This window comes from Lepeophtheirus salmonis, chromosome 14, assembly GCF_016086655.4.
Source record: "Lepeophtheirus salmonis chromosome 14, UVic_Lsal_1.4, whole genome shotgun sequence".
In the NCBI taxonomy this organism is placed as follows: domain Eukaryota; kingdom Metazoa; phylum Arthropoda; class Copepoda; order Siphonostomatoida; family Caligidae; genus Lepeophtheirus; species Lepeophtheirus salmonis.
Window position 1 is genome coordinate 20,846,674 of NC_052144.2, and position 13,950 is coordinate 20,860,623.

Consider the following 13,950-nt stretch of genomic DNA (forward strand, 5'->3'; position numbering starts at 1 on the left):
TTCGTACCGGATGTGTATTTGTAAAATAACTGGACTAAGGCCAGAGACAATTGCAAATATTTAAAAGAATACCCTTTTTATATACAATAGCCTTGAATTATCAATCTATAACTTTTTCTGTACTCCCTTCATAATACAACTTCACTGTTCAAATTATTTTTCACGTAAATTAATATTTAATGTTGACAATGTTTCACAAAATATTGAAACAATTAGTCAAATAATGGATATCTCCTAATAAGAGCTACCTCCGAATGTCGCTCAAATTTTCCATTTTTTGGTTCGGGAACCAATTTTTACTATTAGAACCGAATGAGAAGGAAAATAATTAGATGGATTTTTAGTAAACAATAAGGTTAATCTTAATGTATATTAATCTATACAATTACTACGCACAGCTATAACACCACATATTCAGCTAAGAGAGTCTCATGAATGCCCAAAACAATATCAAGCCTTACAAAAGTTTTGTTTTGTTAATATGAAAAATAGAATGTTTATAAATACTTGGAATTTTGATCTGCTACTATTTATACTGATATACTAGACATTTTAAATACATATAGATAAGTTTGCACATGTTTGTTTAACAGATAAACAATGACTCAATTGTATCTAGTATCTTTGAATGAGTAAAGAATATAATATTTCAAATTGGGATCACTTTAAAAATATAAACTCTCTTCTAATGATCATTTACTACATAAACTAAACTTTATGCCATGCTTTTGAAATTTTGATTGGCTATCTATGATATAAAACCATCAAAACGATGCTCTTCATTGCATTTCATGTCAATATTTTCCGGGAAGTATAGGTTTTCTGCTATTAGTTTTGAAATATAGGCCCAAGCACAACATTTAATTTCTAAGACTTCTATGTCTTGTAACCACTACAACATCTTGGAGCAAACCAATCTTTCTATACAAGGTACTAATGAATAAGCCAATAGATCAATAAAAGAAGGTGTGCGAGACAAGTCAACATAAATCTCATGTATTTACTACATAGCTTTATATTTTCGATTATGTAATTGTAAATAGGCGTGAATCGTAATATACTGTCAAATATATTTTAAGGTTAAAGAGTTTAAACAAAATGAAAATAGAATTTTTATTAAATGAATGCATTTGATGGTGCTTTACTCCATTATTTACAATAAATAAATATGAAAACAATTGTAAAGAAAAAACGGCGGATGCCTGTGCTCTTTCTTCTTTTTATTCATTATTTAATAAGTCGTGTGTGTGCATTAAAATGATAATTATAAAATTATCACTGCACTAAGGATATGCTAAATGTATAGGAGGTGCCCACAAAAAGCCGTTTCAAACACTGCAGATTTCGCATAACAAGGTTTTTGGAATTATTTTGACTCTCAGTATAGTGCACCATATTTATCTTATTTCGGTTCTTTTTTTTATTATGATAATAAATTAGAAAAAACTATATATTGAGGTAAATAACAATTTTTACATTTGTTTATTCGTTGATTTGTTCTTTCATAGTATGCCTATATGTTCATAAAATAAAAGTTTATAATTTACAAAGTGGGGTAGAGGGGAGGGTCCTGTAATTATTTGATTTTATACCTAGACTTTGAACTGTTGGTTATCTTATTTATTAAATAAATTATTAATAAAAAAGGTTGTTGAATAAATATTTGTTAATTTCCGATATTTAAATTTTGTATTATTGAAATGACCGGATTAAAAGAACAGTAAAATAACGGTAAGGATTAAATTTTAGAAGTATCTTGTCTGAGATAAATTATTTTAATATAATCAATGATTAATAAAATGATTGCATTGTCCTAAAGAAAAGTGTAAAAAGTGGACTTTGAAAAATAATTACTTTCATTTACGGGCTTCAAGTACTAAAAATATTCAGGTACAACGGAGATTTTCAATTAACGCGGATTTTTCTGGTTCCCAAAACTGTGATAAGTTGGGACACTCTGTAGAAGGTTCTCCTCTTTATAGCCGTCGTACACTTTCTCCCTCTAAATTCATATAACATATAGCTGATGTTACCGTAGGTCTTTATTTAGTAATACTATAAGTCTACTCCTGCCTTCTCCACGTACAATAACAAAAAAACAACATAAAAAAACATTCCTAGTCAAATGAAAATATATTACGATTGTCAAGGAAAGGAATATTTCATTTAGTGTCAATGACTACTGACACAGTCGTTTTTATAGGAAGTTTTGTCACATTGTAAGGATTTAGTGTAATTAGTAATTTATTTATTGATGAAAAGATCCAAAATATACGGTTGTTATTTTATTTTTTTGTTCAAAATTTGTTTTTTTAAATTGCTATTATTATTTATTTGTTTTTGTATTCGTAAAAATACCTAGAGTCTTAAAATGAAAAAAAAATAAAAAAATATATATATGTTTATTAGACCTTTCCTTGACGGTTCTGAGACCATTATGATTTAATTGGTCTAATTCAGTTCTTTAAAAAGTTTGTCTAAAGTGGTCTTTATGAAAAATTCGGTTTAGACTGATTCTACTTATTGTTGATGACATCATGTGTGTTTCAAAATTGAGAACAAAGGCACAATATCGTCTTATTAAATTGAATGTATTGTATAAATCATTGCTAAGTCAAGATGGAGGAGAATATCGGTCCATATATTACGAGTAGAAAAAAAATAAGTGAATATTTGTATTGAGGGCAAAAAAAAAAAAAGATTATACTTGTTCTATGGTTGGAGACCATGGTCAAGACTGATATTCGATCTAGAAAAAAGACCAAAATGAAAAAAAAGGTCTTAGACAGATATTTTATTTCTATGTATTCAAGCGTTTTTACAAATTTAAATTGTCTGAACTACATTAACCTCAAATTTTGATATAATCAGTTGTTGATTGTCCGGAGTAAAAACAAGTCAGGACTGTGTGCTGATAACGTAGGTATAAAAATTGATAATTATTATTTGAATCGTAGGAAATAATCAACAATGCACTTTTCTAATCACACTCAAATCTGGACTAAGGAAGCTTTCAGATTAAAAGTTGGAAATATCCGGATTTTTCTTATATTTTAAGTATATTAAAAAAACGACAATTTTGGATACTTATGTAAATAAGTAATTTTGAAACTCCCTATGTTGAGGTAAAGAGGGTTTGATTAGATCCTCTTTCAGACAGATATGATTTATTTTTAGCTTATCTTTGAGGAAAAATGACTTTCGTTTGGGGGGGTCACTCATGATATGTATCTGTATGGATTGAAAAGTAATTTGAAATGAGTTTATAAATAAACATACAGAACAAAAATGTTTGGGTCAGCTTAGGAATGACTTTCTACAGATTTTTTACTTCATGTTTCTTCAATGCGTAATTTTATTTGGCAAAAAATTGGTATCTTAGAGAATTTCTTATATTCGGATTTGACTGTATATAATTACTTACTAATAACGCCTACCTATAACTAATTTCGTTAATTGGAACACTAATCACTCAGATAATAAGAGTGATATTTAGAAAAAATATAAAAATATTATAATATTTCAAAAAGACATTTACCTAGCAACGAAGAAAATTAATTGACCCACTTGCCAAGATGCCTCTTTTAAAAAAAAGTATGAAGTATATTTAATGGGCTTGTCTTAGATGAATGAATCCGTTTTTTATCATATAATAAGTATGCATACATAGTTTATCTTCAATGCTTAATAAGTAAAGTTTTTTTACACCATTGCTCTTCAAACATAAACTATAATTATTATCAAATGGAAAGATTAGATAAGTAATTATTTTTCGAAAAAAATCGTCATTCTTCGGATAATAAAAACATTAAAGTTTATTTATACTTTTATAGTTATATACATTCACAGATACGGTCTGTCAACATAAAATCATTCTTCTACAAAAATTAAGTATCAGGAGAAAATCTCTTTTATATATACATATATTTATAAATCCCAATATTTCATAAACGTATTTGAGTCAATTATAGGCTTTGTATACACATTTCTGGGATGAGTTTTTATATCTAAGATTTTTAGCTGTATTTGTGAATCTATATTTAATTTAATACTGTATTTACCCACATATCAATTTCTTTTTCTTTTATTGTGACAATGAACATTGTCTATTTTAAGTATTATTTGCGGTGCCTCCACGGGGTTTATAAAAATAATTTATTGATAGAAACTGACAATGTTTTGCATCAGAATACAAATAAAATCCAGACTTCATTTAAAAAAAAAATTTCTAGCTTACTTTTGTGTTGACCGGTCACATATATAGGTGTTGCAAGGTGTAACAGCGAAGTCAATTGCTTTTTATTGTAGGATTTTTACAGCATATATGATGACAAAGTGCAAAATCCTATTTTTGTGGTAAAATACATATACAATTACATGTCTTACTTGGTTTCCAAAACACCGCCATGGAGACAACTGCAGAAAATTTCAAGTCAATTACATTTCCAGAGTAGGACACAGGTGCACTGCAACAATGATTTTGGTGAACAACGATCTGGGTATTATCAATGCTGAGGTCACAAATATGATAAGGTCCATATATGGGTCTGGAAACAGGACTTTGCTCCCTGGAATACTTACAAGACTCAGGATTGGCTCCAGGAGCACTGTTACGACTGGGTGTCCAAGTATATTTGCCTTCCTTGCTCCCCACATGAATCTGACAGAATATTCTATCTAGTGCTACCTCGATTCAAACGTAAAAAAAAAGTTCACAAACCACCAAGAAGTCCCTTGATCGACTAGATCGTCTTAGAATGCAAGAATTTAGATCATCCTTTTTTTTCTAGAGCCTGTGCACGGTTCAAGACCGGAATAGAGGCCGTTTTTAATACCGGCGGAGTGATATATATTATCAATGGTTGTATATGCTACTCGGTTTTTGTTTTTGAACACATCAAAAATTTCACTTTTATGTTAATTTAGAGTAGATAGATCCAAAAGTGTTGGATTTCGTTGTTTTACCCTGTATAAAAAGTTACTAAAAAAAAATTTTCTTTAATTTTTTTTTCTTCCTAACAATCAATTAATTTTTTTATTATTTTTTGAGCTTGGAATACATGGAAAAATAAAGACAAGGACTTTACCTATATAAAAAGGGTAATCTACATTTAATACATAATGTATACTAGGACAACAGGTGAGCTCCCCCAGTAAAAGACTAATTGGAGGAGAGAGAGGTGACCCTATACTGCCGAATGCCTTTTATAATAATTTATATTATGTCGAAATTAACTGAATACATATTCAAAAATCTTTGAACAATAGTATTTTTTTAGCTTTGCATTAAATGCTCAAAATTTGTCAATATCATTGTTGTTCAATATGCTGACCAGACCTGAGATTCAGTCAGAAAATAAATTGGCATGATTGAAATATTAATTTATTTTCAATTAATATTTGTTAACAAGACAATTCAGACTTGAATAAAAGTATTTCTAATAATATCAAAATCGAGTCCATTTTCTCCAGAACACAACCAAAATCTTCCTCGCTTCCATTGGGTTATCACTATATCCTCAAAATACGTAGAGTCAGTAAAGATTGAGTGTCTCATATCCATAGTAAGAGGGATCCTTTATCTTGCAAGTGTGAAACTTAGTTCCGTTCTGTGTGGTATTACAATTTTAAGATCAGACATACCAAAATTAGTTTCACGTTGGGTAGTATGAAGAAAAAAAAATGGAGTAACAAAATGTCCCAATGGCGACCTGGAGCTTGGAGACAGAAAAGTAACTATTTCTTTGGGGGTCACATTTCAAAAATTAGCGTAGTGCATCCAGCCTTACTCGTAGTCAACATAATATGAACATAGGTCTTGTTCAAAAATATTGGGTTTATAGACACCCTGGTGCTTTGGAAAAAAAAAATTGATACTCTGAAGAAAATGTTTGTCGACTAACTATACCATGGAATGAGCTATAAATAAAATATATACTTGGACACTTATGACTACAAGAGCTAGTTTAATCTGGCAGTACGATTTAAGTTCTTTGATGGCCAGAAAAGCCTTTGTATTTTCTGCACGAACAGGAAGGAGACAACAGATTATATTTTTGGAGCTGCAAAACACTAAAAGAAATATACCAAAAAGTAGGGGATAATTTGTTGAATAATTTCGGAGCACATATTAGTAAGGAGAATTCTTTGCTTACTCCACTGGAAACGAAGAAGTGAAAGTCAAGGTAATATTAACAAAAATGCAGCAACTCGTATACGCGAAACCACTCTAAAAGATGTATTACCAATCGTGAAGATGTCATCAAAGTAGCAAAAAAAATGGAGGGAATTTTATCATTTTATTTGTTTTATTGATGTCATTTAAATCCATATTTTATATTATGGACACATGTTGTCCGTATTAAGTTTTTTTAACCTAACCTTTGTTTTATATATATATATATATCTACTCTTATGACACCACTATTATGCTTTATGGAAGCTTATAATTGAACCCCCAAAAAAAAAAAAAAGTATGAATAAAGTCTGGTCTCTTGACCAAGAAAAAAAAACAAGAACTAGTTTAATATTTAATTGTATTTTTTAATGAATAAATATTAGGATCAAGTTTCTGGAGAGATTGAAAAGAAAGTATGGCAACATAAACTATTATAATAATAGCTCTGAGTAGATATTTATAATTTGCATATTAATGGTTTATGGTCAAGAATTTGTTAGATGTTGGAAAGTGATAAAATGCAATTGTTCCTTTAATTTTCTGTGAGTTCAAATAATTATTTGTATGTTTTAAAAATAAATACTAAGAATAAAATAAATTTTCGGATATACTTTTTAATCAATTTAACATAGATAATATATGAGGGTTTTTTTTTTTGGATTAATTTGTTTGTTCGGCAAAAGAGAAAATATATATTAGTTAAAGTAAACTAACTGATTGTTTGTTTATCACTTCTCTGATTATTCAAGGATATAATCTGTACAATGTAAATATCTAGAAGATAAAGCAGAATGTCGATGCCACATTTTTGAGTTTTTTTTTTTATTAGTAATAATTCATTACTATTACAAATTTATATTATTATAAACGGTAAATAAAATTTGACACTACATATTATAAATAAAAAAATAAAAAAGGAAAACAGGGAGGCGAGAAAAGAAATAAAAAAAAACTCACCTAAAAAAATGATTAAAAATAGGATCTGACAAATTAATGTAAAATTATTATCTCAGTTAAAAATTAAAATAAAAGGGCAATCAAAAACCGCTTATTAAAAAACAAAATTCATCTAAAGCAGTAAAGGCTAAATTTTTTTGAGTTTAATTTTTTCAAAATTGGACATTGCATTCATGTTAAAACCTCTATTTTTTTCCTTCTTGGGTGACCCCTCTACCCAAATAGATATTTCACTCATTATTGTCCATATTACTTGTAGTTACTTTCAGTCACGAAAAACATGGGTGAGGGTTTTCTTTTTGTATACTGTCTTTGCACAAGGCTTATCTCTATATATATTGTACTCCACAAATATGACCATGTATCTAAGATAGGACTTCATATCGTGTGACAACTGGATCTAAAACATAACAATGTAGCAACAAGCGTGTATAGTTAAAGCTTAGTTTGTCGTATTAGAAAAGAAAAGAAAAAAGATACCACATATATATAATATTCATGAAAAATGTGTCTGTCTGGTTGTCCACATTTTATAAATTACTAACAAGGAGTTTGAATATTTTTGCTACGATTGCTACATGGTTAAAAGTTTTCATCCTTCATTTTATGATGTATTTATCAGACAGGGGTATCAAAAATATGGCCCAAGGGACTTATCCAGCCACCTGGAGGTTTGGTTCATTCTGGGAGATAAATCTACATTATTAAAATAAATGAATGAATTTACTCGAATTTTCTTTAAAACCTGTGATTCCTATATTTTCTGCTAGAGACAGAGTGTTTTAGTAATAGCTTGCCGGAAGAAGTGAGAAAATAAAATGATGATGCGTCTGAGGAAGCATCACTCTGATTTCATCTGGAGTCGAGAAGCCAGTGATAGTGGCACTTACCTAATTGTGACTCAAATAGCATGAATACATTATAGTGAAGATGAATTTGTTAACAGTACATTAACGGTGGCTGAAATTGTATGTCCTGGGAGGCAATGTATATATGGCAACATTAGCATGACAAGAAATTCAGTGGCAGATATTATTTCGGAACTATCGGCAGATTGGAATCATCCACTGAAACGCTAAGTAAAATAATTTTCTGCATTTTCTGTTGCAATTGATTAGAGAAGTGATATTGAGGACGTCGTTCAACTGGCCATATTTATTTGTGGAGTTGAAGACATTTACCGCTCTGTTTTTGGAACGGTGAACAAAGATGGACGCACTGGTCATGCGCGGTAAGCATTGATGCTACGAATGTGATTGATCATGAATAACGCACTTAAAAAAATGGGTGACTGACTAAAAGTGTTTCAAAAAATGAATACTTTTTCAGTTCTTCGGTTTTTCATGATGTATTTCATATATTGATATATTTAATTTTACAAATATGTACAAAGAAAAAAGTAGATTTATTGTTAATTTTATGTAATTTTGTAATAATTTTACCCGCTAACCTGCTTGAGATCAGATTAAGATGCATTCGGCATCCGAACCAAATTAAGTTTTATTGATATAGAGAATCAAGAAATATGTTATATTATTATACTATCAAGAATTATTATAGTAAGAATCAATTATATTAATTTGTTTTTGAAAATACCACCTAATATTAAACTTATTCTTTATTTCCACCTATGTAATGATTCTTCACTGATTAGTCTCTTCTAATACAGTTTATTCTCAATATAGCACATGTTTCAGAAAAGTACATGCTTCTTGAACAATGTGTTTATACATTATATTAATTTTGACTACAACGTGCCTAGTTACAAGAAGCTCAAAGATTCTTTGTTGTATCTAGTATGAGGTGAAATAGTGAATTCATTTTGAAGGAAGAAATAAATAAGGAACTTTAATACCAATTCAAGAAATATCTCGATATTTAAATTGAGAATAGGCACTAATCAAGGGTCATGCAGTCTAAGACATTACTGTAATTTCCATTGTCCAATTAAGCATGCGTACAAATCTACATTCACATTTATTTATATTGTATAGACATGAGTATAATTGCTCATATCTAAAAACTACTTCAAAAACTATATTCTTGCTGATTATATATAATATATATTGTAATTAATTTCCTAAAACTGATTCAGCAATGCACAAATATTTTGCTTTTGCTCCATAGTGAAGTCAATCACTCAAGCCAACCACCTCCAGCTTCAACCACGCCCTCCAACTAATCCTGAAAGTGGCTCAGGATTTTATTAGTAACTACTTGTTCAATGTCCATGATGGCTACTGCCTCGAGAATGGAAGCCTGCAAGGAGTCAACAGTTTTATATTCACGTTTATTGGACTCTCTCTCAATGACACATTACAGATAGAAGTCCAAGAGCTTACCATCCGGGTAACTAGGAGGGCAAATTTCCTTTGCCTTAAACAGAAATATCTTACATTTTTTGGTTTATCCGGAATAAATACTATCCAATTTTGAATAGTTGTGCCAATTCAAAATCCTAGTATGACACTGTGTCCGTTATTATCAACTTAAGCTATCTAGCAACATTATTGATGGAGTTATCCATCGATAATGTGCACGGGGGCACATAATAGTGGCCCCACGGCGTTTATATGGGGAAGACATATCAAAGAAGTTGAGATTTTTTCTTATACATTTTGTTAGGTAAATCTGATGAGCACACTATAATAATAAACATATCTCCAGGTATTAAGGTCTAAACTTGTTCCCTACTCTGTACATGCCTATATGTTTCTACATACCCAAAAAAAGTATATTTCTTGAATAAAACATTTGCATAAGGATTAGTAATGTGTAAGATTCCATCGAGGTTGTTTCCTTTTACTGTCCATAATTTATAGACTACATATTGCATTTTAATAATAATTGCATCAACTCTTTCATTATTTGAAGTTGAGAAGAAATCTTCTTTGCCCAGTTGTTTATTGAATAATGTTTTAACCTTTTCAATAACGTCCCCATAAATTTTAGATAAAGATTTACATTCCATGAAAATATGATCTGTTTTGTTTTTTTAACTTTGACAGAAGAAGCAAATTCCCTGTTCGTCATTAAAATACTTGGCAGCAACCTCGAGAGTCCTGGATAGTATTCTATATTTAAACCATCTTTCGCTTGACGTAAAAAACCTATTGGTGATTGCATTAAGGCTTTATTGGCTATGTTTTTTATGCTCCATGGTATGCGTTGAATGGTGTTAAGGTTGGTATGTACACACGTTTTCTCATCTAGAATGTACCTGTATAGCATGATTTCAGTCTAAAAGGGAGAAGAGGGAGCTTTAATGAATTGTTTGTTCCAAAAATAGATGAATGAAAAACAAAAGCCATTTTATTCATGAGAAAATCTGACAAAATAACATCCGTAGCAATATTGGAGTTTATGTTGCACACAACATTTTTTTTAATATAACTTCTAGTTGGAATCTTTCATTATAAAGATACCCCAAACTTTTTATCTTTTCAGTAGCACCATCACAAATATTTTAAAACGCTATGAGTATAATGATAATACTATAAAAACATCCGAAATTCCTTAATGTACCCTTCAAAAAGTTATTGATAGATGTTGAGTAGGAAATGTCGAAGAGGGATGATGAAAAGTTAAATTCTGTAAAAGTCAACAAGATCGCTAGAGGAAAATTCAGGGATCAAAGCCTTAGTTGAGACAAAAATAGTTTTAGGAAAAATCTTACTGATAGAAAAATAATGCATTATATATTCTGCTCAACAGACCATGTTATAAATAAATGTCCTGCTTGGAAACAGGAATTAGAAAATGTAAAATAATTGGTCATTTTAAAGATTCAAAGGCCTGTAAAAATGGAATTGCAAGAAACAGAAGAGTCATGGTAAGAAACGTGACCACATTTAGACCCTCGCCTGCAATACAAGTTCGACTTAATTCTCTAGATGGAACATATTTATGTACTTATAGTTATGCAATTTCGACTCTGGTAGTGAGGTATTTATTGCAGCTGAACATTTTTTTAAAGAAATCGGAATACCACCTAAAAATCAAAGAAAGACGTAAATGCATTATAACTTCACCGTTGCTCGAAAACCAGGAAGAAAAATGTTAGCAACTGATAATTTGTCAAGAAATCTATATTGGAATCCGATCGGAGAATGTGCATACGAGTAAGGTTGCGAGAAGAATATTAATAAGAGTTGTGTGTGGTAAAAAAATTCAGACCAATGAGATCAAGGATCGAAGATTGAGACAAGTAAAATACCATGGTAATAGAAGATTCATCCGTTTGGATTCCACAAAAGGGAACAAGCAAATTTAATTTCAAACAACTTATTTTGTAATCCTTGTCCGGAGGCAAAGAGCGATTTGTTATATATCTACTTCCCTAAAAGGTTTAGTGATCCTCCATATAAATGTTCCGTCTATATGTACGTATAATAATATATAAATATAAGAGTCATCCTGGATCTCCTCGTGTAAAATAAAGTGTATATATAAAGTCCATATCCCCATATATTTCATTATCATCATATATCATAATCACACCCAGGCCCTTAAGTTAAATGGGTTATGGACTCTTTGGTGGTTTTTTTTTTTTTGTTATTTCAAGTAGGAATTTTCTAGAAATGATATTTCCCTAGCGATACTGTTGTTGAAAGGTATAACGCGAAATAGGTGCGTTACTTAAAAAATAATATAAATATCCATACTCTGATCCTATCCAATACTTTAAAATTGAAAGAAGAGAAGCAAGAAGTTTTTTTTCCTAAAAAAGAAAACTTATAATTTCAGTTTTCTCTTCATTCAACAACAGACCAGATAATTTAGAAAATGAAGATAATATCGTTGTACGAGTACCCACAAAGGTAACTCCAACCATACATAAAATATAAAATCTCCAAATGCTATTCGGTACAGCGTTTTTATTATGTACTCATGAGATAAATTATTAAAGGCCTTGGCAAAATGCACTGCCATTACCGTTAAGTCACTGTTAGACTCGTCAAGAGTCTGTAGCATAAAAGGGATACTATATATGATCTTGTTTTTTTACAAAACTATAATGTGATCCATGTAAAATTTTGCTTAAAACTTTGTTTGTGCGATTAGTGTCCCTCTGAAGCAAAGTCAGGGGAAAACCCAATACTAAGAACTTGTTACACATTTTTTATTTACATGGTAAACACTTGCAAGATTTTATTAACATGACAAAAATTTTATATCTTAGATTAAAAAAATATTTATGATATATTTTCCTTTAATCAGTATCAGTTCGTCAAATGAAACCAATTTTGAATAAAAAGATTTGAGTTATAGAAAAGGATTCTTTTAAACACAGTAAAATATCTTATGTTTCTCGTAATATTCAGACTTCTATTGATTCTAAATGGAAAAGAGAAAGATTTGGTCTTATTTTATTTATTGAATTCAATGAAACTTTGGATTCGATTTCTCAACTGCAATTTCTAAGAGCTGTCAGAATTTTGCTTCCAATGCGATTTTTTAATCTAAATTGGGCTCTACTTTATTATTCAGATCAACAATTATAAAGATTGTGTGGAGAACAAACCAGTTGCAATTGACTTGCTTATAATAGAGATTTCAAAAAAGTATTACAATTTTGGAGTTTGATTTGAGGGAAATTTCAATGGTTTATTTACGGATGATGTTACTCAGACAGTAGAAGCAGATTCAGCGGCTCAACTAAAGAAGTTACATTAAGTACTATCTTTAATTCTTTAAAAAGTTTAGGAAACGATCTGGTTTGGAGTTTATTTTAAATAAAACAATTATTTTATCTATCGGGTCATGTAATCATCCTTGATATCCCAAAAGTGGGAGCTGCAATGGTTGATTCTTTAAGCATAGCATGCGATAGTAATGATACTCATGTAATTTCCTGGAACCAAATTAAGCCACTGATAAATCAAAAAATAAACTTCTGGAGGAGGTTGAATATACAAAAAAGAATAGACCTTTATCTAGACTTATAATCCCTGTCTTTAAAAACGACGCAACAGTAGATATTATACGGATAAGTCTCAGTAAAAATAATTTCTCTCTAAAATTAAAGGACCCATCTGTTATAGAAGAACAAGATATTAGAGATTCACGTTTCCTTTTGGGAGGACTTGAGGTCTCTAAATAGTTTCATGCCCAGGGCATTGCCTTGTTTTGAGGTTAGGAGGTTATACTATGTGATCTACATAGAAGACGATTGAGTTTGTCTGAATACTTGAAGAGCAGAATCAAGTCATTGTTGAAAGGAATAAATGACAGAAAAAAACTTCAAGCCCAATAGCAGATTTCCACTAATTCTACTTTTTTCTCTCCATCTAGTAACTGTGATAAGATATTCAATGATACCATCCATTCCTATGTAGATTACCCATTTCTAACCATTCTAAAACAATTTGTAAAATTAAATGTAAAAGGTTTAATGGGTGGTAATGAAAAATTTCATGTGAAATTGGGACTTTTACAAAGGAAAAATGGGGGTAAGTTAATAACCAAAGTAATTTACTTTGCTTTGTTAAACTCATAAGACCTTATTGTGAGCAGACTGACGTCGTAGGAACCTATTGTAGTGGAAGAAGTGAGAGCTTTAATTTTGTTTGCATCAATGAGGTAGCCTTATATTTTATCATTCTAAGGATAGAAACAGATACATGGTCCACAGTAACCGAAAAATAAAATATCTTCCATCTATGGTTTCCAACAAGGGAAGAGTTTTTAAAAGAATTATTAAGAACTTGAAAAAAACATGATATAGTATCTTTTTTCAATCATTTCAATTTTATGTGTTGCTTTTAATTTAGAGTTTTTATTTCATTTAAATGAATTTATTTTGCGTTACTACT

The 13,950-nt window shown here is 30.1% G+C and overlaps 1 protein-coding gene across 2 annotated transcripts in view; it reads left to right on the forward strand.

Annotated features, from left to right (window-relative positions):
- Window positions 1-13,950, forward strand: part of LOC121128976 (adhesion G protein-coupled receptor L3) — a 43,966-nt gene that overhangs the window by 18,174 nt on the left and 11,842 nt on the right. The gene's annotated exons all lie outside the window — the stretch shown is intronic.